The following is a 25,912-nucleotide window of genomic DNA, read 5'->3' on the forward strand; positions in this document are numbered from 1 at the left end:
AGCCAATTTTTACAATTCTGACCACTGTCACTTTTTGAGGTCACAGCTCTGGAATGCTTCAAGGGATCCCACTGATTCTGAGAATTTTTTTTCGTGACATATTGTACTTCTTGTTAGTGGTAAAATTTATTTGATGTGACTTCCGTTTATTTATGAAAAAAACGGAAATTTGGCAAAAATTTGGGAAATTTTCAAAATTTTAATTTTTGTGCCCTTAAATCAGAGAGTCGTGTCACACAAAATAGTTAATAAATAACATTTCCCACATGTCTACTTTACATCAGCACGATTTTGGAATCATCATTTTTTTGTTAGGAAGTTATAAGGGTTAAAAGTTGACCAGAGATTTATAAAACCATTTCTTTTAGGGACCACCTCTCATTTGAAGTGAGTTTGGTGGGTCAATATGACAGAAAATGCCCAAAAGTGACACCATTCTAAAAACTGCACCCCTCAAGGTGCTCAAAAAACACATTTAAGAAGTTTATTAACCCTTCAGGTGCTTTACGAGAACTAAAGCAACGTGGAAGGAAAAATTAACATTTTACAAAAAATTTACTTTAGGCTACGGTCACAATAATAATAATCTTTATATAGCGCTAACATATTCCGCAGCGCTTTACAGACATTATCATCGCTGTCTCCAATGGGGCTCACAATCTAAATTCCCTATCAGTATGTCTTTGGAACAGGGCCGGCGTCCGCACCCGGGCAAGTGCCGGGGACCTGAGCAGGCAGGGGGCCGACTCGCCGTCGGGGACACTGGCGCGCTATAGTGCCGGCCCCCGCGAGTGGACCCCCCGCCTGCTCTGGGCCCCGACACTTACGATACTTACCTCTCCCGGTTCTAGCGCTGCAGCGTCTTCCATCCTCTGACTGTGACATTCAGGTCAGAGGGCGCAATGACATCACCAGTGCGCGCCCTCTGCCTGAGCAGTCGCAGCACAGAGAGCAGGAAGACGCCGACGCTGAGGAGTCCAGAGCAGAGCAGCGTCAAGCAACGAGAGGTGAGTATTTCATTTTTTTTTTAATATATGGGGACCATCAGAAGGGGCCCATATATGGAGCATTATATGGGGTTAATTGTAATAATTATAGGGGGTAACTCAGGAGACTCTTTGCATGGAACAAGACAACTACAGGACACAGTTTTATAAGTGGTAAAGTCTATATTATCACATGGTGATTTAAACAGGTGCAGGCCTGGTTAATAGTCTCAGGTTAATGCAAAGCAGCAGCAGCTTACATGTCCAGCAAATGCAGGTAAAAGTAAACACGAGCAGCAGATGAAGGAGGATTACTGGAAACTTGTGTATGCAGCAGGAACTCAGAGCAGAGTAGCAGGATCACCACACAGGTTCACAGGAGCAGGTATATAGCCAGGGAGTAATCAGAGATCAGGAGGTGGATGCAAGGCAAAATAATCTAGCACTGACTGAAGGCTGGGGTGGAGTTTTATAGCAGGAAGACACAGTGCACATGAGACCAAAGACGCCATCTCGGAAAAGGGCAGTAATGCACAAAAGGTAAAAAATGTTCAGAGTCCTGACACTAATTCTATATGGAGTATCTTATGAGGCCAATAATATAGGGAGCATTATAAAGGGCCAATTTAATATGGAGCATCTTATGTGGCCAATTCAATATGGAGCAGTATATGGAGCCAATGACATGGAGCAGTATATGGGGCCAATAATATATGAAGCATCTTATGGGACTAATTATATATGGAGTATTTTATATGGCCAATTATATATGGAGCATTATATGGGGCCCATTATACATGGAGCATCTTATGGGGCCAATTATTTTTGGAGCATTATATGGGACCCATTCTGTAAGGAGTATTATATGGAGCCCATTCTGTATGGAGCATCATATGGGGCCCATTCTGTATGGAGCAATATATGGGACTCAGTATACTGTATGGGGCCATTCATATACTGTATGGAGCATTATATGAGGCCCATTATATATGGAGCAATAGATGGGGCCCATCATATACTGTATGGAGAATTATATGTGGCTCACTATAATGTATGGAACATTATATGGGGTAAATTCCATATGGAGCAATATATGCGGCTCATTCTGTATGGAGTACTCTGTGGTGCCCATTATACTGTATGGAGCATTATATGAGGCTCATTATTCTGTATGGAGCATAATATTGGGCTCATTATTCTGTTTGGAGCAATATATGGGGCTCATTATTCTGTATAGAGGACTATGTGGTGCCAATTATACTGTATGGAGCCATTATACTGTATGGGGCAATATATGGGGCTCATTATTCTGTTTGGAGCAATATATGGGGCTTATTATTCTGTATAGAGGACTATACTGTCCGGTTTCTGAGCTAATGTAGAATGCACAATAGATATCACTCATGTAATGTAAGAAGTAAGTGAAATCTTTGGCATTGTACTATACCTATATTTCTCTGCCGCATCTGTACATTATGAATTGTGGTATGTGTTAAAGGGGCCAACTGGGACTCTTTCGCCCAGGACCCATGAAAACCTGGAGCCGGCCCTGCTTTGGAATGTGGGAGGAAACCGGAGTGCCCAGAGGAAACCCACACAATCACGGAGAGAACATGCAAACTCTTTGCAGATGTTGTCCTTGGTGGGGTTTGAACCCAGGACCCCAGCGCTGCAAGGCTGCAGTGCTATCCACTGAGCCACCGTGCTGCCCGTGCTGCACCGTATTTGGTCCGTATTTCACATCAGTATTTGTTAGCCAAAACCAGGAGTGGGTCAAAAATACAGACTTGGTGACGTGTTTCTATTATAGCTTTTCCCTCTGTTTGTTCCACTCCTGGTTTTGGCTTACAAATACTGATGTAAAATACTGACCACATACTGATAGTGTGACCGTAGCCTTAGACCCAACCTTTTTTTTATTTTCACAAGGGTATCAGGAGAAATGGACAACAAAATTTGTTGTGCAATTTCTCCAGAGTTCCCCGATAACCCATATGTGGGGGAAAGTCATTGTTTGGGCGTATGACAGGGGTCAGAAGGGAGGGAGCACCGTTTGACTTTTTGAAAGCAAAATCTCTGACAGCGGCATTTAATGTGATCGTGCTGGAAGTGCGTCACTAATCCTGCCTATCGGTGCCCGTGTCACATGTCAACCCGGGGTTTGCATACCGAAAAAAAAGTCAAACTGCCATAAATACTTTTTTTTAGTCACCGCAACATTGCATTAAAATGCGATTAAAAGATCGTATCCACATCAAAATGGTATAATTAAAAATGTCAGCTCGGCACGCAAAACACAAGCCCTCACCCAGACCCAGATCACGAAAAATGGAGACACTGCAGGTCTCAGAAAATGACGCATTTTTTTAATTAATTTTTTAACAAACTTAGGACTTTTTTTTCCACCATTTAAATAGAAAAACAACCTAACACTTTTCTGGTATCCACAAACTCGTAATAACTTGGAAAACATGGTTAAAAAAAAAATGTAAAAAAAATTTGTGGAACTGCACTTTTTTTGCAATTTCACCACACTTGGAGTTTTTTCCCATTTTCAAGTACACGATATGGTAAAACCAATGCTGTCGTTCAACAGTTCAACATGTCTTGCAAAAAAACAAGGCCTCACATGGCTATATTGATGGAAAAATAAAAAAGTTATGGCTCTGGGAAGAAGGTGAGCAAAAAACAAACACAAAAACGAAAAAGGGCTGCGGCGTGAAGGGGTTAATCATTATGTTTCTGTATTTGTTTTTTTTGTTCAAAATACATGCCTGAACTGACTTTATTCCAGCGGGAAAGTACAACATGGGTATGTGTTATTTTTGGTAATCTGTGTCTCATACATTTTTTGTGTACGTGTACTGTACATGCGATGTCAATTTTAAAGAGAATCGGTCAGTATAATTTAATCTCCAAACTATTTATATGTGCAAGTACCTCTTTCAAAGACAAATCCAGCAATATATGTTCAGTCCGTTCCTGTGTCACTGAGAAATCAAGTGTTTGAACAGATATGCAAATGAGGCTGTAGATGTGAAACCTCTGTCACTCTAGCTCTATTCTCGCCCAGCGCTGCCTCCTCCTGCTTGACTGACAGCTTCTTTGCCTTAAGTCACACAGCAGAGAAGCTGTCAGTCTCCTCAGTAACGGAGGAACGGATTGACCATTTAAAGGTATTGGTGGAGTTGTCTTTAAAGGGAATCTGTCACCCCAAAAATCATATATGAGCTGCGGCCACCAGCTTATCTACAGCATTCTGTTATGCTGTAGATAAGTCCCTGATGTAACCTGAAAGGTAAGAAAAACAAGTTATATTATACTCACCCAGGGGCGGTCCCAGTTCGTTTCGGGTCTGGGTCCGGCGCCTCCTATCTTCATATGATGATGTCCTCTTCTTGTCTTCACGCTGCGGCTCCGACGTGCTTTGTCTGCCCTGTTGAGCGCAGAGCAAAGTACTGCAGTGCGCAGGCGCTGGGCCTTTCTGACCTTTCCCGGCGCCTGCGCACTGCAGTACTTTGCTCTGCCCTCAACAGGTCAGACAAAGCACGCCGGAGCCGCAGCAGAAAGACAGGAAGAGGACGTCATTGTATGAAGATGGGAGGCGCCGGACCCTGACCGTGACGCCCATCGGATCGGACCGCCCCTGGGTGAGTATAATATAACCTGTTTTTCTTACCTTTCAGGTTAAATCGGGGGCTTATCTACAGCATTACAGAATGCTGTAGATAAGCCCCTGATACCGGTGGCCGCAGCTCATATACAATTTTTGGGGTGACAGATTCCCTTTAAGCTACATGTGCATATAAATGGTTTGGGGCTTGAAATTTTGCTGATAGATTCCATTCAAGCATTTGTATACCCTTGGTGCATTATTAGTAGGCTATCTGCCTTAATTATTCATATGTTTATGTAGTCCTTGTGATGTACGGGATTATTAGTAGTAATGCAATATGTACAAGCAATTAACAAAAGCATTCAGCACAGGATCAATCTCTGGCAGCAGTATGTAACAGCTAGTGTGAGAACGCACTGGCTACTAGGGTTGAGCGACTTTTATTTTTATAGGATCGGGTCGGGTTTCACGAAACCCGACTTTCTCAAAAGTCGGGTCGAGCGAAATCGGCCGATCCTATAAAAAAGTCGGGGTCGGGGTCGGCCGAAACACGAAACCCAATGCAGTGCAATGGGGTACTATGGTTCCCAGGGTCTGAAGGAGAGGAAACTCTCCTTCAGGCCCTGGGATCCATATTAATGTGTAAAATAAAGAATTAAAATAAAAAATATTGATATACTCACCCGTCCGGAGGCCCCTGGACATCACCGCTGGTAACCGGCAGCCTTCTTTGCTTAAAATGAGCGCGTTCAGGTCCTTCCATGACGTCACGGCTTCTGATTCGTCGCGTGCCGCTCATGTGACCGCCACGCGACCAATCACAAGCCGTGACGTCATCTAAGGCCCTGAATGCGCTCATTCTTAGGAAGGAAGGCTGCCGGAAAGAAGCCGAGGGTGAGTATATTCCTATTAGGTATATACTCACCCTCGGACGCGCCCTGCTTCTTTCCGGCAGCCTTCCTTCTTAAGAATGAAGGGCCTTAGATGACATCACGGCTTGTGATTGATCGCGGCCGCCCATGTGACCGCTCACGCGACCAATCACAAGCCGTGACGTAATTCTCAGGTCCTAAATTCCTAGAATGAGGAATTTAGGACCTGAGAATTACGTCACGGCTTGTGATTGGTCGCGTGGCGGTCACATGAGCGGCACGCGACCAATCAGAAGCCGTGACGTCATGGAAGGCCGTAAACGCGCTCATTTTAAGCAAAGAAGGCTGCCGGTTAGCAGCGGCGATGTCCAGGGGCCTCTGGAGAGGTGAGTATATCAATATTTTTTATTTTAATTCTTTATTTTACACTTAAATGTGGATTCCGATACCGATTTCCGATATCGCAAACATCGGAACTCGGTATCGGAATTCCGATACCAGATTCAGAAGATCGCCGACCTCATGGCCGACCCCACACAGGGGTCGGGTCGGGTTTCATGAAACCCGACTTTGCCAAAAGTCGGCGACTTCTGAAAATGGCCGACCCGTTTCGCTCAACCCTACAGGCTACCATTACCCCCTCTTTCCTGCAAAGCAGTAGCGTAGCTACTGGGGGGCAGAGAGGGCCATCGCCCCGGGCCCTGTCACATGAAGGGGCCCACCGGGAGCCAGGGCTACTTCTGTGAGGAGGCAGAACACCGCATAGGAGCAGAGCAGTATAATGTCTGCTCCCGTCTGACGGAGACTCTGCACGCTGACTAGCACAGTGGCGGCTGCAGTCTCCCCCCTGCAGTGAATGGTTTCGCCCGTCTGACCTCTTCATGAAGCTTTTTCCTGGCTGCAGTTTTCTTCACTCTGTGCACGCTGGGATTGGCTCAGGCACGCTGGGTCCTAGTGCCCACACCTTGCATTTCATCTAGACACTTCCTGGTCCTGCCTGCAGTGCAAACTTTATCAGTAAGTGGGGATGGAACTTATTAGCTTTATTAAATTCAGGTATGTCACTGTGAGGTGAATGTGAGACCATGGGGGTATTGTGGGGGAGGGGAGACAGGGCACATTGTCATAACAATGTTTTGTTATGATATTATATGTACTCCATCATGTAATATTTGCTGTCTGGGGAGGCTGGAGATGGAGGGGGGGGGGGGGTAGGGGGCTTTTGATACGTACCACCTGGGTCTTTTATGAGTATTAGTATAAGGAGCCCGCATACAGTAACCAAGAGCTGCATCACATTTACAGCACCACTCCAGCATTTTTTTTTATTTCATTGCTGGAGCGGTGCTGAAAATCCGCGTCCCCTGCCCTCTGTCTGATACTCACCTTCTGGCGTTTTCATCTGTTTTATTCTCCGCTTGGCTCCGTCTCCTGCAGTTTGTGACCTGTCCGAGGCTCCAGTGTTTCGTGGAGCAGCGCAGAGGTCACTAATCAGTGTGAGTCTATGGGAGCCTCGTTCTGGCCTCTTTCTCACTCTCAGGCTATGTGCACACGGTGCGGACTGGCCGCTGCAGATTCGCATCAGTTTTCCATCTGGTGTACAGTACCATGTAAACCTATGGAAAACCAAATCAGCAGTGCACATGGTGCGGAAAATACTGCGCGGAAACGCTGTGTTGTATTTTCCGCAGCATGTCAATTCTTTTTGCGGATTCCGCAGCGTTTTACACCTACTCCTGTATAGGATTCTGCAGGTAGTAAAACACAGGTGAAATCTGCACAAAAACACAGGAAATCCGCACAAATCCGCAACAAGTGCACATAGCCTCATAGTGCTACATTGAGCGCTTGTGACATAGCTTCTAACTTCTGGCCAGTCAGAAGCTGCGCTCACAAGTTTGAGCTGTGGGACTGCAGCAGTGCCACAAAATAGTGAATACGCCGGAGGATGAGTAAATGACCGGGGCATCCAAATCATGACAGGGAGCTGTGAGTCCATCATACTGTGTATATGGGAGCTGTGGGCCAATCATACTGTGTATAAGGGAGCTGCGGGCCCATCATACTGTGTATAGGGAACTGCGGGCCCATCATACTGTGTACATATAAGGGAGCTGTGGGCCAATCATACTGTGTATAAGGGAGCTGCGGGCCCATCATACTGTGTATAGGGAACTGCGGGCCCATCATACTGTGTACATATAAGGGAGCTGCGGGCCAATCATACTGTGTATAACGGAGCTGTGGCCCCATCATACTGTGTATAAGGGAGCTGCGGGGCCATCATACTGTGTATAACGGAGCTGTGGCCCCATCATACTGTGTATAAGGGAGCTGCTGGCCCATCATACTGTGTATAAGGGAGCTGCGGGCCCATCATACTGTGTATATGGGAGCTGCAGGCCAATCATACTGTGTATAAGGGAGCTGCAGGCCCATCATACTGTGTATAAGGGAGCTGCCAGTCCATCATACTGTGTATAAGGGAGCTGTGAGTCCATCATACTGTGTATAAGGGAGCTGCGGGCCCATCATACTGTATATAAGGGAGCTGCGGGCCAATCATACTGTGTATAAAGGAGCTGTGGGCCCATCATACTGTGTATAAGGGAGCTGCGGGCCCATCATACTGTGTATAAGGGAGCTGTGAGTCCATCATACTGTGTATAAGGGAGCTGCGGGCCCATCATACTGTATATAAGGGAGCTGCGGGCCCATCATACTGTGTATAAGGGAGCTGCGGGCCCATCATACTGTGTATAAGGGAGCTGCGGGCCCATCATACTGTATATAAGGGAGCTGCGGGCCAATCATACTGTGTATAAGGGAGCTGCGGGCCCATCATACTGTGTATAAGGGAGCTGTGGGCCCATCATACTTTGTATAAAGGAGCTGTGGGCCCATCATACTGTGTATAAGGGAGCTGCGGGCCCATCATACTGTGTACAGGGGAACTGTGAGGGACATCATACTGTTTGACGGGAGCTGCAGGCCCATCATACTGTGTATAGGGAACTGTGAAGGCATATTGTGCATATGGGAGCTGTTGGCCCATTACACTGTATGTAGAGGAGCTCTGGGGGGCATTATGCTTTCTATAGTAGAGTTCTGTCAGCATTATGCTGTGTATAGGGGAGTAATGGGCTCATACTATCTATAGGGGAGCAGTGGGAACATCATACTGTGTAAAGGGGAGTTATAGAATCATCATACTGTGTATAGGGAAGCTTTAAGCTCACCATACTGTGTATAATGGAGCAGTACATGGGGGAACTTAGGGGACATTATTAAATGTTAAGTGGGCAGTATTGTGAACATCAAAGTTGCATATGGTCACAATATGGCTTTAAAGTCAATGTTCGTTTTTGTATATAGATTTATTTTCAATAACAGTAGGGTCATATTCTGAGGTTCCACTATATTTTCAATTAGAGTGCGCAACTGTAGCTGTAATCCGGGTTAGCTGGTTAGGGGCCCACTCAGATGTTTCGCCCCCCCTAAGTTGAAACCCTAGCTACGCCTCTGCTGCAAAGCAATGGGTAACTATGACAGCTGAAAATCTTCTGAAGATCTCATCGCTGCCATCTTGTGCCTCCGAAGCTCAACTATAGTCTGAGCTTCATAGGAGACCAGGATTTATACTATATGCTTCAATACCATTGTACTGTATTGTAGTACATAGTTCAAGTGATTCAGCGATCTCATGTTCAAGCCCAATGAGGAAACTGACAACTAAAGAAAAAAATTATATAAAATCACCCCTATTTTCCCCGCACTATAAATGAAGAGATGAAAAAAACTAGACATATTTGGTATCTCTGTGGAGCGGCCCCCAAACGCAGAGAAGCGGGGTACTCGGTACCGGGTCCCTCGGTCTCGGTTCTAGGGGTGTCACGGTGGCCCGACCCGGTCCGTGGCTCTGCTAAGGGGCGCCCAATTAAAGGTGTAGGTGAGAGTTTGTCAAGTGTTCGTGACACCACCTGTGGTATTCGGTCAGGGTGACCGACGCTGCTAGGGGTCCGCTGAGGTGATGGAATGGCAGCTAGATGGTGTAACTTCCCACAGGTGAAGTATGTCCCCAGGGCTTCCCTTGATGAGTAGATGGTGATGGTGTAGGTCGCAGTAAATGACGAGGACACAGGGTTGCAGTCTCTTTACCTCCTTACTGAAGGCTTCGGCATCCACAATCCAGAGCACTGCTAACAGGGCTGGCTGAGACCGGCCGGTCCGAAGGCACATCCAGAGTTTCCTTTGCAGGTGGAAATCAGTGCCTACCTACTAGCGCCTGGGTGTTGTAGTACTTCCCTGCTGAGCACCACGGGATAGTCCTCACAACTGTCGTGTATGTTTCTGTTCTCTCTCTCCGTCCCCCAGATGATATGGATAGGAGGACCCGTATGACGGGCTAGGCCTGGAGTTATTTTATAGGGACCCTAGAGACGCCCCTCTCCCACAATCGCCTCCGTTGTCTTCATTAGGTGTAAAGGTGAGACAGCCAACCTAGAGTTAACTGCCCGGCCGTAGTTCAAAGTAATGCGTAGAGTCTATTACTTCCTCGGCGTTCCGGCCGCCGGCTACGCGCCTCAGAAGGATGTTGCCGATCTTGGGGCAGACTCCTCCTGGTTCTATCTCCTTTGTGCTGTGATCTCGTTTCTCACTTCTCCACAATATACTTCGCTTCGTGTCCTTTCTTAGGATGCCGCCGCAATGAGGTGCAGGCACGGCTCCGTAACGATCTGTCTCGTGCTAGGCCACTGCCAGGATCCCACCCCTGACAGGGACCTCCCTGAGTCTTCCCAAGCAACGCTCTCTCTCACTAGATGTTACCTGGGCAAAACCCAGTCAGCTTCTCTCTAACTTCCTATCCGACCCCCAGTTTTACCAGAGTGTGAGGAGTGGCCTAATACATAGAACCTTTTGCTCCCCCTGGTGGCCGGAGTGTGAAGTGTAGTGTGTGACTGTGATACCTGGTCAGGTGAACTCTTTTAGTGCCATCAGACGTACCATCACTCCCCCTTGTGGCAGAGCGACAATACTGCAACGACCAGGACTCTGGGGCGCTGCATCTGCATCCGTAAAAGTTAGATCTATCAAAATATAAAATTAAGCATGTTTTCTTTGATCACACCTCCCCAAAAATACAGTAAAAGCAATCAAAATATCCTATTTATCCCTAAATGATATCAATGAAAATGTCAGCTTACAAAAAAAACACAGCCACCCACCCGCACACACAGCTCTATTGAGTAAAAATGTTACAGAAATTTGCAAAGTTAAATTTTTACAAACTTCTGAATTTTTGTTCACCCTCAAAATAAAAATAAAAACTTCAATGATAACCAAAGCCAAAAATAATGGTATAATTGCATATTTTTCACCATTTCACCACACTTGAATTTTTTTTAACATTATTTTGTACATAGTATGGTAAATTGATTGGTGTCATTTAAAACTACAACGTGTCTCACAAAAGGCAAATACCTCTTACAGCTATTGTCACAACTCAGCTGTCAGGTGACCCGTGACCAGCTGCTCCTTCCATGTCCCTAACACTAGGGGGTGCAGTAGCTTGCCCTATTCCCGGGATACTTCTGAAGGTGAAGATGCCAGAGCCGCCACCCTTGCCTTATCTCCTGAATCAGCCCTCCGTGTGTTCCCTTCCCCAACCCAGGGAAGAGGGGAGCTGCCATGTACTGCAGTACACCAACCAGACAAACAAGGCAACAGGAACAAGAGGTAACTGAAAATACCAGGCATACAAATATTCACGCACATGTAACAGAGGAATGCATTGGGGAGTGGAGGATGAGGGAAAAAAATAAGAGGAGGAAAGGGAATTATCACACTTAAAAACCCAAGCAACAGTCACAGATAACTCCTCCAAACTCCTTCTCATAATAAGCACCAAAAACCTCTCCTCCAAGCCATGCAGCATAAGCTAGCTCTGACAATGTGTTTCAATCAGGACCCAGATTATATAGGAGATAAGATTGGCTAACCAAGCTCAGCTGAGAGCTCAGAATCCCAGAACTCCCAACCTGTTCTGCCAAAACAAATAAACACCATTTAAATAGAAGGTAACATAGTAACATAGTAACATAGTTAGTAAGGCCGAAAAAAGACATTTGTCCATCCAGTTCAGCCTATATTCCATCATAATAAATCCCCAGATCTACGTCCTTCTACAGAACCTAATAATTGTATGATACAATATTGTTCTGCTCCAGGAAGACATCCAGGCCTCTCTTGAACCCCTCGACTGAGTTCGCCATCACCACCTCCTCAGGCAAGCAATTCCAGATTCTCACTGCCCTAACAGTAAAGAATCCTCTTCTATGTTGGTGGAAAAACCTTCTCTCCTCCAGACGCAAAGAATGCCCCCTTGTGCCCGTCACCTTCCTTGGTATAAACAGATCCTCAGCGAGATATTTGTATTGTCCCCTTATATACTTATACATGGTTATTAGATCGCCCCTCAGTCGTCTTTTTTCTAGACTAAATAATCCTAATTTCGCTAATCTATCTGGGTATTGTAGTTCTCCCATCCCCTTTATTAACTTTGTTGCCCTCCTTTGTACTCTCTCTAGTGATGTTCTTCTTTTCAGCGCAGGAGTAGGAGCAATCAGACACTGCTGTCTTCTGGCCCCTCTTTGTTGTGGTAAGCCTGTGACAGCTATGCCGATGGAATAATAAAAAAATTATGGCTTTTGGAAGAAATGAAGGGAAAAAAACAAAAAAATTTTTTAAAAAATGCCAGGAGTTAAAATGTGCTGTGAAAGTTGCCTAGGTATACTGTATTACAAAATTTTATTTATTTTCTGACACTGGCCTTGGTGGTGATTGCTGGCCATGGTGGTCTTAGCATGTTTGAGTCAGTTGCTCTAACTGTTAGCATAGTACGGTAATAATTGCAGTAGTCTTGAATAACTATTATATAGACTTTTTAGCTAAAGCAAGATATGCTTTTAGTAAGACTTAAAGGGGTTGTCTAGGTTTGGCACTAGTCGTTCGTGGCCTCACTGAACACAAACGAGTTGAGTGAAACCGCGCATGTCTAGTCGGAATGCGCCTGGAAGTATGTTAATCGCTTACTTGTGGTCACAATGTAAGGAGGTGAAGCACAAGAAGAGTCCGGGGGCGGTTACCTTCTCGGCTCTGTGCCTGGAACCATTGAGCTATGCTACAGGTTCCCCAGGGGGCAGACTTAGAGACTGGGACAGTAAGGAAGCTGGGCAGAGAGCGGGAAAGGCGTGTGCGCAAGGGTCAGAGCAGCATGAGCAGCGCTCAGAGCAGGGCGCAGCTGCGCTCTGAGAGAGAGAGAGCTCTCAGTCAGAGGACAAATACAGGGAGATTGCCCAGAAGGACTGCATCTTGTTAGTACATGAAAGCGGACTCTGCTGTGACTGGAGAGGGGCGCCTTGAGACCCGTGCAGAGACATTGGCCCATGCAGAGACTGTGACCCTCTGGTACCCACGGAATCAGTGCAGAGACTGTGACCCCTGGTATCCACGGTATCAGTGCAGAACCCTTGATTCCTGGTGAGAGACTTAATAATAGACTGCCCATCATTTTCCCGGGATAGGCTGTGCTGTAAAAGCTAAAGACTCAGAGCCAGTGTATATCACATTAACTCCCGAAACCCCAGGCAACGGGTTCCTAGAGACTACTCAGCCCACGGACAACAGAGGGACGACAAGTGCCACTGTTTCTCGGCACCTACGTTGGAGAAGACGACCCTTCAAGCAAGTCCTCATCAGACTGATAAGTCTTTTTATCTCAAGAAATTTGCTTACTTCTGTTACACTGTTTAACTCCCATATTTTTGCACTGTTTTATTGTTAGTTATATTCTACTGCTTCCTCCCTGCAAGGAAAACCTGATTCCTGTTAATAAACCCCTCAACTGTTGGTCTGTCTGCTCCGTGGTGACACACTCAGTACCTGCATACTATTACAACATAACCACCCAGTTTTGCCGCCGACACCAGGGAATCCTGACAGATGAAGATTCACAAGTCTGAAGTCACATAGAGTGAGTGCAGACTTTCGTGCTAAACCTGAACAATCCTTTTAACCCATTCTGCCATATATAGAGCTATAATAAAGCAACCGTACAAGTGTAAGAACTCATACTATACCTCCAATTCCATTGATTTCATATGATGAAATTTGCTACAAATCTGACATTAAAATGATTTTGCCATGCTCCAATTTGCAATGGTAGGATTACTTTGGCACCTGATGGATCATCAAGCAGAATGTGATTGGTACATGGCCTTTGCCCAAGTGACGTGGAAAATCTGTCATAGATTCACAGGGGTTAAGATAAAAAGTCGCTTCCTCCTAGAGTACAGAACTTCCAGGAATGTGCAGACTTTCATGTGTATTGCAACCACTGTCTCTATCCTTTGCAGCTATAACAGCTTCTACTCTTCTGGGAAGACTTTCTACAAGATTTTGGAGCTGTCTGGGTGAATTTTTGCCTGTTTATTGAAAACAGCATTTGTGAGGTCAGACACTGATGTCGGAGAGAGCTTCTGGCACACAATGTCTAATCTAGTTCATCTCACAGAAGTTCAATGGGGTTGAGGTCAGGACTTTGTGTGGTCCGGACAGTTGCTCCACACCAAAATCACCCAATCATGCTTCTATGGAACTTGCTTTGTGCACTAGGGAACAGTCATGCTGGATTGGAAAAGACCATTGCCCAAACTGCTCCCACGAAGTTGGAAGCTACAATTGTCCAAAAAGTCTTGGTATACTAAAGCATTCCCTCCATTGGAGCCAAAAGACCTAGCTCAACCTCTGAAAAACAACCGTATGCATAATCCTTCCTCCACCAAACTTTAGAAAAAAACCTTGATCCTATGCAGTTAGGAAGGTATCGTTCTCTTGGTATTCTCCAAACTCAGACTGGTCCATCAAATGCCAGATATACAAGGGTGGTTTATCACTCTATAGATGTTCCACTCCCAAGTGGTGTCGGCTTTACATCAATCTGATGCTTGGCATTGCGCTTGGTGATGGAAGACCTGGATGCAGCTGTTTGGCTGTGGAAGCCCATGAGATAAATCTCCCTGCCCGCAGTTTTTGTGCTGATGTTAATGCCAGAGGAGGTTTGGAATCTGCAGTTATGGATTCAGCAGAGCATTGGTGACTTGTATGTACTATGCTCCTCAGCACTCAGGGGCCCGGCTCTGTATTACATGGTCTACACGTCGCGGCTGAATTGGTGTGGTCCCTAAATGCTTTTGTTTTCCAATAATTATTCATTTAAAATGTGAAATATTTGATTATTTCTAGGCCCAACAAAACTAATAGATCTTCCTTCCATACTCCTTTAACATTCCAAATTTGTCTAAGTCATCCGTCTTCAGTGTTTTTTTTGTGGTTTTTGTCAATTACTTGATTTTAAAGTCTAGTAATTTTTCCTATTTCAAAACTTACCCAGGGGTCTCAACAATATTATACTTTTAAGATTTTTTGTGATATTTTATGTCGGGGAACTTTTGAACTGTCCCCCTTTATGACTTTGACAGCATCCTCAGTTCCGTGTTGGTTGTTTCAGTCTTTCAGTTTTTATATGTTTATTTTATTTTACTGTTTTTGACACTTTATTTTTAATTCTCAAAATTTTGCGTTATGTCAATTGTGTCAAAACTTTAATAAAAATTACAGTTTATGAAAAAAAAGTGGGATATTTAGAAGGGACGAAATGTCACAATCTAACTTGCTACACCGTTGATGACCAATTAAAAAAGGACCACAATGCAGGGTGAGGGACTGGATTTTATGCATTTGTGGCCATGGGACTGTATATTAAACCTGAATTTTGTGATTAAGACATGTGTACCAATACTTTTCTTCACATAATCTATGTTCTTGTGTGTATCTGTTTCTTCCATCTCTCTCTACTCCACCCTAGATTTGGGAGGTCACTAGATCTGCCCTATACCCCACAACTCTCATATCCCTATCTGCCCATGTATGCGGCACTATGATGGTGGGCAGTGTATCCCTCGTACAAGTGGAGTCATTCTGGAGTGTGATGACCCTGGGTTTGACAAGGTTCTCATTGGTGTATAGAATTTTGTGTTTCTGCTTCATTACAGATACTGAACTCCTGCAATGAATGGATTCAACCTATGATGGATTAACTATAAGGGGGCTTCTCTTTAGGTGTATGTCATATAAGCAGAAAATAACCTCTGCATACTGATCTTTTTCTACTAGTAAAAATTCTATCTCTTATGGTAAAACCTCCTAACAGGTGTGAACATGGCCTAAGGATGACTGTACTAGTACCATCGCCGATGGTGGGTAGTGTGGTCACAAAAGCGGTTTACCCTTTTTTTTGTATTATACTTTTTTGTACTAGTATACGACCATCCAACTAACTTCTTCAGTAATTTTTCAGCTTTCTTATGTATGTGGTTAATCATTCGTTAGTTCTGTGTAATGAGTGGAGATCATTTTGTACAGACTTGTTCTCACTTTGATGAGATCTGTTGCAAAATTCCTAATTAGTCCACTGTGATTCAGGGATACACAATAAGACGCATCTACGGGTGAAGGAGGGGGGTGAATACTTTTCATTGCCCCCTAGTACTCGTCTGGTTATATTAGGTGTAGAGCGGAGGGGGGGGGAGATGTACGGTTCAGGTATCTGCGGTCACCGATGTTAGGGGGAGAGGCTGGAGTCTGGCAGATGAGCTCCGCACATCACATCTGGAGCACTCAGCTAGCACTCCTCACAAAGCCACGGCAAAGCACTCAATGGAGGAAGGTGCTGTAGGCCGCAAGTCCTCCAGGGGGTGCTGCATAGCAGCCATACTGTATTTAAAGGATATGATACACAGATAGAGAGGGAGGAGCTGAGTATAACTAGATTTTTTTCCCCTTTCCTCTCTGTCTGTATTCCTGACACACGGAGGGAAGAGAAGAAAGAGAGACACAGACAGGAATAAATCCCCCACCCCTTCTAAAAAGAAACTTAAGCGTATAATACTGGGATTCGCAGACTATCACTTGCTTTCCAACAAAGATCCTGGGCTTGTCTAGGGGGAGAATTAGGGGAGCCGGAGCCCTGCACCCCTCTTCCTGATATCACTATTTGCACCCATATAATTTGGCTTGCGCTCAGTCCCACAGAAGAGGGGGATCTAAGTCCTCCAGGCTTTCTTTGCAGAGAGGTGAGTGGTCCTGTAGACTTGCACATGGGGGTCTGCATGGTCTCTTGTATAGCTGTTTACTGTAATAAGGTCATGTCTTCACAGCCCTACCTGGTTAACCCTTCTCCTGCTGGAGCATAAGGCCTGTATATATTGCAAGAAGGGGCGTGAGGCATGGTGGTGGCCAGCACAGTGTTAGAAAGAGAAGGGGGTGTCTTGGTTTGCAGCTTCTCCCCCCACCCTCAGTTTTTATAATCCTAATCATAAGCAATCCCCACCCCCTTTCCAAATATTTCTAGACTGACTTTATGGGGGGAAGCAGCTTGATACAATATGTTATAGGGTCCCCCCCTACCACGTACACTCAATTCCTGTCTTTTTACATGTAATTGGTGCAATTTTTTATGGAGGGATTATTATTGGGGTGCCAGGCAGGGTGCTCTTCACTCTGAGCATTTCCTTAGAGTGCAAAAAGGGTTTTGCTGAGTGTTAACTGCTTGTCTGCTGCCTGGCGGTATTCCTATAGTGTGCACACATTCACAGACAAGGCCGCTCTCTGTGTTGACTGTGTGATATCTTAGCAAGGTTGTTCAAGGCTGCCTCTCGCTGAGGTGGAGAAGTGGTTAACTCCCTGTGAATGCTGACAGTGCACAGGCCGTGTCCTCCTCTCCCCCTTGACTTGCAATAAGGCACTCCAGTCTAGTGCATTATTTGTGTGCAGCCATAGGATGGCTGGCTGCAGAGATGGCTTCTGCCCCTATACCTGAAGAGACTCTATGATGGCTACCCTCCTGCATTGCATTTTATTTTCTTGATCTGCCTTATCGCTCGTACATTTTCCACTTCCTACCATCATATAGTTTTAGCAACTTCTATAGAAGTCGTTGATATTTGTGTATGTTGTTTAAAGGGCGCAGAGCATCTCATGCTAGGGAGATAGCAAATCACACAATCTGATTAAATGAATATGAAAATGCTGATTTTTCTCCTCCGTCTTTGCGTTGTGTTCGATAATGTCTGTCTGTTAAATCAAGTGTATACATGCTATCAATCTGTGATGAAAAGTCAGGTCCTGCCTCCGGGATACCCCCATTTCCATGTGTCAGAACGGGTTAGCATTGGCATATGTTGTTTTAACTACTATTATGCAAGCTTTAGGCCTCCATGCCAGCGCATGGTTTTCAGTTGCGTGTGTCAGACTTGCTTTCTCCCAGTGACACCCTTCAATATCATCTCCATGTCATCCATTTTAACCCTACTATGCCCCCGGACATTGTACGTTTATCCCACCAAAGTCCTGTGATCGATGTATCGTATTACTTTTTCTGCTGGCGACTTTTATCAATTTTTTTTTATTTTCTCATTTGCATTTTTTTTTGTTCGTGGCCATGTCTATGCTGCAGAGTTGATCCGCCGTCTTCTCACGTGCTCGTAGGCACCTATAGATGGGCATATATACATGCGGCGTTGGCTCTCTTTGTTTGTCGCCTCTCAGGTCGGTGACAGGGATCGTCGCCCCGCGTGTCAGGGTGTCCTGCAGGTGGCTTTTGGAGTGGTGTTGGCACTCTGTCATGCAGGCAGCTGTCCTGATTTCTGTGTTATGTTCAGAGAAGGGGGTGTGGAGGTTTCTGGCGCAGGGAGAAAGTGCCTCGAGGTCTCAGAGAGTCCCAGAAAGATAGGCTGAATCGGAAACAATATCTTGTGGAGTGTGATATTCACAATGCTGGGACACTGTGCGCGCATGTGACACCGACGGCCTTGCCGAAGGACTGAGCGTGCCGACCTGCGGCCTGGAACCTGGGGATTTTCCTGTCTAAAAACCATGACTGCTAATATATTGTGTAATATTACCAAGGTGCCAATTGTGTCGTGTACGTCGTGCTGACAGTTCAATGGACCCCTGATTCTCTTGGGCTGCCGTCACACTAGCAGTATTTGGTCAGTATTTTACCTCAGTATGTGTAAGCCAAAACCAGTAGAGGAACAAATAGAGGAAAAGTATAATAGAAACATATGCACCACTTCTGCATTTATCACCCACTCCTTGGTTTTGGCTTACAAATACTGATGTAAAATACTGACCAAATACTGCTAGTGTGACGGCAGCCTTACACTTTAAGAGTTCTATGGTGGCCTATAGGAGACGAGGCTGACGGCTCTATGGTGGGCTGTGTGTACGGCCGGCCTTGCAGGCCATACTATGCCTATAGGCATTCAGTCTCTTGTGGTAGCCGTCCTGTCCTGGTGCAATGCTGTGCTCACCCATCGCTTATAAGTGCAGCTTATTGACACAGAAAAGCACACTACATTTTATAGTGCAATTTATTTATTTATTTTTAGCATTTTTTTTTACTGCTGAAATTAAGATAAAAAAAGAAACTCAAACGTGGCATAGCCAAAAGGATACAAGGTAGGAGATTTTCACTGCTGTGTTCATATCTTGCCCTATGATATTTGATACCAGCTAGTCTCTGTTCAGTTGTTGTTTTCTTTTTCATTTATTCATGTTTATTTATTTCCAGTTTTAATAAATGTTATTTTTTTGTTTTAATTAAAACTGAAAATAAATAAATATGAATAAATGGAAAAAGAAAACAACATCGGAACAGGGACTAACTGGTATCAATTATCATAGGGCAAAAGCTCAATAAATATTAATATATATATATACGCTTAAAAAGACACTCACACTTTGCCCTATGGCACAGCACAACCCCAGTGAGAACCTTATGTACTAATGTGTCACCTGGCTGTGATCATTGTTATGATTTATATATATATATATATATATATATATATATATATATATATATATATATATATATATATAAAGTGGAAACAATTGTGGCTTTATGCACTTTTTATGACAATGGGTAAGAAAGGTTGATGTTTAAACAATATATATATTTTTCTTTTTCAAAAACTTTTTCTTGCTTTCAACATCCGCAACATAATGGCAGAGTTCTTTATTCCTTAGTGTTTTATGTAAAGTCTGGCTAGAGAGATATTTTATACGTAACATATTGCACCTGGCCACTCAGTTATGATTTATGAACCTGAACCCTGACCTTGGACTATGTTCACACAGAATTTCTCTAGGAGGATTTCGACGCAGATTCACTCCAAAATCCTTCTCAAAAACTTTCTTCAAAAACTTTTAAAAACTCTTCTTATTAATTTCCAGAGGAAATTCACTGAGGAGTTTTTTTTGAGTGTCTTGGAGGGATTTTGAAAAATCCTCAATGGGAAAAAAAAACGGTTCCTGATGCAATCTGCTCCAACTAAGCACTGTCCAATCAAAAGGCTACACACACACACACACACACACACACAAAAAACGCTTCAGGAAAAAAACTCTACCAAATCTCTTTATTCAGTAAACGCTTCGCTAAAAGAAAAACTCCTTCCAAAAACTCCTAAAAAATAAAGAGTTTACTGAACAACTTTCCACATGAAAGATTCATAATTTTTTTAACTCCTCACAAAATCTCTGTCTGAACATGGCCTAAGAATGTAAATGGAAAGTGATGCTTGTAAAAGAGTGGATAATAATGAGGTGTACTGTATATGTTTTTTCCCTCCATACTTTATGTCTACCAACATGTTGATCTACTAATGGCCAATTGAGACAGATCATTCCCTAGAAAAGACACTTTCACTGTAAGAAATCATAATTATAAGGAATTATTGCATGGCATACAATGATTTTATCAGTTTCATGGTGTTAAATATTTGAAGAACTTGCAAAAATACTTTTCCTATGTGCAAATGTGTTATGACAGAGTGCATGTGACAAAATGCCATCCATATCTATAAGACGCAGTATTCTGTCTGTTACTTTTCTTGAAAGGTCCATTATCTCAATGGGGATATATAATCAAATATTTGTGTTATGATTATTAGATTTTTGCCTTTACTGAAAAGGAAGTGGTTAGATGTAAAAAGGCAATGTGCCTAACTACACATCCATGCAGCATGTGTACCTATCATACTGTTATATGTCTCCCATACTGCTTCCTCTTGTATCAACAGTCATTCGAAGGGGACCCTTTAATTTTAGAGTTATAAGATGTCTGCATGGGCAAACACTTGGCAGATTAGGTTTAATTGATAAATGTAAAGTAATGCACCACAGCCAGAGTACTCATCTTGCTGCACATATGTTTGATGGAAGTACACTCAGGACTACAGAACAGAAGGACTTGGGTATTCCGGTTCCATTTATGCTGAGCAGCAGTACTCAATGTCAAGCAGCAGCTGCAAAAACAAACAAGATTTTAAGGTGTTTAAAAAGAAATAAAATCCTGCGATTCCAATGTATTATTATCCCTCCATTAATCACTTTAAAGGCCACATATTGAATATGGGATTCAGTTTTGGGCTCCAGATTTTACAAACAATATTGAAAAGCTACAGTTGGTTCAGTGGTGGCAACTAGATTATTAAAGAGATGGAAGATCTCTCCTAATGAGAGATTAGAAAAGTTGGGCTTGTTTAGCTTAGAAAAAAAAGACATGTCAGAGGTGACCTAATTTATATGTATAAAAATATATGTGTGGTCAATAAAAAGAATTGATACATGACTTATTCTTTCTAAAGACCTTACAAAGGATCAGGGGACATTCATAAGGTGTGGAGGAAAGGCAATTCTGACAGCTAAATAGGAAAGGGTTCTTTACAGTTAGAGCTGTGGAATGTCGACCACAAGAGGTAGTAATGGCAGACACTAGAACAGCATTTAAAAAGATCTGCTTGCTTTTCTCACAACAAATGTTATTGTGAGGCTTAGGGTTATGAAGATTCTAGTGATAGAGAACGTATAACTGGTCAAGTAAGGTTGAACTTGATGGACCTATGTCTTTTTTTCTACCTAAGTTACTACATAACCTCTAGCTGTAAATCCAAATTGGACTATAAGGCTCACTGTGTGGAAAATAGAAAGTGTTCCGCTCAATCCTGGTAGAGATGGGGCACAGTCTGATCTTGTGATCAGCAAAGGACAATTAGGGAAGCTCAGTGTGATGTGCACCTAGACCACCAAGGAAAGAGTGCATTACCACTGTAATATCACATATTACCATTCAACTACTTTAGCCCACCAGAGATGGTATCATGCACCTTTTCATTGCTTCAATCACCACCATGGAAGTCTTAAATGGGTTTTCCCATGAACAAAAAATGTTCCTGTGCTGAGATAATCTTATAAATGTGCCCCTGCTGTGTACTGTGTAATGGCTGTGTCTGACGGTACAGGGACATGGTCTGATCATACCTCAGCTCCTGGGCAGGGGAGGAAGCAAAAGAGTATACAGACAGGACAGCATGGGATATCTCATCTGATTTTTTTTGTGAAGCACAACATTTCACTGCTTGTTTGTAGGCAAAGTTTTACATCAAAGAAAGAATCAGCTATGATCCTGTGCTTTAAAGTCTGCATCCTCTTTTTCTCCCTCCCTGCCCAGGAGCTGTGGTATGATCAGACCATGTCCCTGTAAGGTCAGAGACAGCCATTACACAGCACACAGCAGGGGCACATTTATAAGATTATCTCAGCACAGGAACATTTTTTTAAAACACATCCAATTGTGGAGCGTATTATTATTCCAAGGTCTATTAATTAAAATTTAGTTTGTCCATGGGAAAAACCCTTTAATTCTAAGAAAATATTTTTTTCTTTCTGTTGTATAAAGTTTGGTGCACTTCCAGCCCCATAAATATATATTATCAGTTGTTGGATTATTTGGGCTTCTAGTCCTATGGCACTTCACTTGTAACTGTGCATCAATGCTATTATAAAGTATTTCCAGCATATAGTAGTTTTTAGCTCCTATTTGGGATAGACAGACATTTGTCCTAAAGTTATGTCTGTTAATCCAGGTTATAAATAAATAATAAGTATTGAGAAAGGGTCTTCACTGTTTTTTTTCCCAGGAGTCAAAACGTCGCATTTGAGATTGGTCAATAAAGTACCTCCACTCGTTTGCACACTTTATGTAGGGTGCTGCTATTTTATATGGTGGACCTCAGGGTAGTGTCCAGCCGCTTGCACCCGATATTCCACAAAGCCAACGCTAACTAGGCCAGGTAGATGGGCCTTTGTCTTTATTTCTGCCGCCGGTGTTGCTTTTGTGATTTGCATCTAGTGTTTATGTGCAGTGTGTGCAGGGGTTTTATGTCCCAGCTTCCGACATTGCTCCGCTTTGTGTGGAATGGCGGTGCTTACAATCTGCACTCATAAAAATCCGATTTTACACAAGCAGGGTAAACGTCATTATAAGGCATAAATCCTCCTTGGTCTTTGAAACAATAGGGCACAGTGAGAGTTGAATGCCCTCATAGTGTGATTTTACACTAATGTATGCTTTATTCGATGCCAGCGTATCAACTAGTGGGCGGTACTGTAAATGCCATAATGGGCATATGCTTTGTCAGCATTGTGCAAAAAGGATTTCTCTCCCCCTTATGAGACTATGCCCAGAGCATAGACAATGCCTTCATTGCACTGTGCATGTTATTTACATAGGGAATATTTATCTTTAGCTATAATTTGGAGGTAATGTTGATTGCAGAAAGGTGACTCAGGCATGGGTCAAATTCTGTGCTAGTGCAGCTATCACATTGTGTTCAAGCACTGCTTGGCAGTCCGCTGTGAGCAACATAAAAAAAACTGCAAAACAACCTCACAACATAACCAGTAGCTTCCAAATTAACATGTACCAGATACAGAAACTAAGGGAGCAATATTAAAAAAAAAAATATATATATATATATAATATATATATATATATATATATATATATATATATATACCGTATATATAATTATTTTATTATGTATGAACAATGTCACAAAATACACATAAATCAGTGATTAAAACCCCCCCCACATAAACAACAAAAAAGGCATAACACAATCAGATTCAGCCTAATCAGACTCCAAAAACATGAAGGATGATGCAAAGCCGATACAATAAAGGGATTCATAATGTAGTAAAAATGTAGAGACAGAGACCCTGATTCTAGCAATGTGTCACTTATTGTGCTACTTGCTGTAGTTTTGATAAAATCACTGTTTTATCAGCAGGATATTATCACTAGAGGACTAGTAAACCTGCTGCCATGTAGCCCAAACACGCCCCCACCACTGATTGGCAGCTTTCTGTGTACACTGTGCATAAGAAGCTAGCTGCCAATCAGGAGTGGGGGCGGGGTTATACAGAGCTCAGCATTTTGACCACTGCTAGATCTACAGCAGATAAAACAGTGATTTTATCAAAATGACAGCAAGCAGCTCAGTAAGTGACACATTGCTGGAATCAGAATTTCTGCCTCTACATTATGCTACTTTCATATGGAGTAGCAAACACCTGGTGACAGATTCCCTTTAAATACTAGAGCACCAAAGCCACTACCAATGATTAATCAAGCAATCAAATATATATTCTATTATGCTTCAAAAAAATAATTCCACAAACTATGGATACCCTACCACACATATAAGGGCTGTCCCACATGTCCAGATAATTCCGGTACCGGAATAAATCAGTACCGGAGTTATCCGTGTCCGTGTGCCTGGGAACTCACGTAGGCCATACGTGCGGCACACGTGTGCCGCCCGTATGGCGAGTGGGTACCACACGGAGCGTGTGGTACCCACGCGTGTGGTACCCAAGCCGCGATTCATATGTTCCCTGCAGCAGCGTTTGCTGCAGAGAAAATATGAATAATAGTGTTTAAAATAAAGATCTATGTGTCCGCCGCCCTCCCACCCCCTGTGCGCCCCCCCCCCCGCTGTTCAGAAAATACTTACCCGCCTCCCTCGCTGCGTCCTGGTCTGGCCGCGGCTTCTAGTGTATGCGGTCACGTGGGGCCGATCATTTACAGTCATGAATATGTGGCTCCACCTCCCATAGGGGCGGAGCCGACTATTCATGATTGTAAATGAGCGGCCCCACGTGACCGCATACAGTAGGAGGCGCGGGGCAGAGAGGAAGGAGTGACAGCCAACGTGGGAGCGGGTGAGTATTTTCAGAACAGCGGGGGGGCGCACAGGGGGTGGGAGGGCGGGGGACAGGTAGATCTTTATTTTAAACACTATTATTCATATTTTCTCTGCAGCAAACGCTGCTGCAGGGAACATATGAATCGCGGCTTCAGCACCATGTGGGGGGGACAGCGCTTACTGTAGCGCTGTCTTCTGCACGCACACGGACCCCAGACGGAGAACGTCCGTGTGAGGTCCGTGTTTTACACGGACCCATTGACTTTAATGGGTCCGTGTAATACGTGCGCTCCCACGAACACTGACATGTCTCCGTGTTTGGCACACGGAGACACGGTCCGCAAAAAATCAATGACATCTGAACAGATGCATTGATTTTTATGGGTCTACGTGTGTCAGTGTCTCCGGTACGTGAGGAAACTGTCACCTCATGTACCGGAGCCACTGACGTGTGAAACCGGCCTAATATAGACAGCAGTGCAAGAAAATAAATTCAGCATCAAAAATCATATATATAAACAGTATAATACTAGAATAAATCCTATGGTCACATAATACGATGAATCCAAACAATCTGGATAACCATCTATTTAATGACAAGAAAACAAATAGTGAAAATTGCATGTTAATAGTGACCAACAGAATCTCCTAGCTAGAATAGGTAGCACTCAACAATGGAGAGGCTTTGGAATAATAAATATCACTAAACGAAGTTAAGCCATATATGACGGTAACACATTAAATACACGGATAATCTCACCCCGCGACATGGTTACTGAGCAGAGAACCTCGTACAAGAAAAAGGTCAGTGTCGCCCATCGCAACCAATCCAATCAGTCATCATCATCCCGCTGTGAAGAACGACTGAATCAAAAAAGAGAATATTTTACTTTTTATGAGCAATTTTTAAATAAAGTAAAATAAAAACTAAAAAGTAAAGAAAAACATTAACAGGCATACAGTAAAGAAGACCTTAAATTATATCAATGCAAGGAAAAAAAATATTTATATATGTACAATAAATTGTTATATAAAACACTATATCAATGCAAGAAAAGAAAAAAATATATATAGTGTTGGTCCTGAAGGTGTTAAGGTTTCTATGCTTTCCATACACAAGACTAGAAAAATTCCTTGTTGGTGACTATAATCTGCAATAAGTCTAACAAAAGTGTCTAATTATAGAGCTGTGGTTGCCATAGATGTAACTTTTTCTCTTTTCTCTTTTTAGTAACTTGTCAGTTTTTTTGTTCGCCTGAAGAATAA

The 25,912-nt window shown here is 43.5% G+C and overlaps 2 protein-coding genes across 3 annotated transcripts in view; one reads left to right on the forward strand and one right to left on the reverse strand.

The window, feature by feature from the left end:
- The window catches only part of LOC143769120 (uncharacterized), a 70,677-nt gene extending 56,972 nt beyond the window's left edge, over window positions 1-13,705 (reverse strand). Inside the window, exon 1 of the mRNA XM_077257701.1 lies at window positions 13,613-13,705. The gene's annotated coding sequence lies outside the window, so the exon portion shown is untranslated. The remainder of the gene's footprint in view (window positions 1-13,612) is intronic.
- A 2,695-nt stretch (window positions 13,706-16,400) lies between these two features.
- The window catches only part of THRA (thyroid hormone receptor alpha), a 162,820-nt gene continuing 153,308 nt past the window's right edge, over window positions 16,401-25,912 (forward strand). For both annotated transcript variants that reach the window (XM_077252376.1, XM_077252379.1), the window contains exon 1: window positions 16,401-16,666. The gene's annotated coding sequence lies outside the window, so the exon portion shown is untranslated. The remainder of the gene's footprint in view (window positions 16,667-25,912) is intronic.

Source organism: Ranitomeya variabilis, chromosome 4 (assembly GCF_051348905.1).
Source record: "Ranitomeya variabilis isolate aRanVar5 chromosome 4, aRanVar5.hap1, whole genome shotgun sequence".
Lineage (NCBI taxonomy): Eukaryota > Metazoa > Chordata > Amphibia > Anura > Dendrobatidae > Ranitomeya > Ranitomeya variabilis.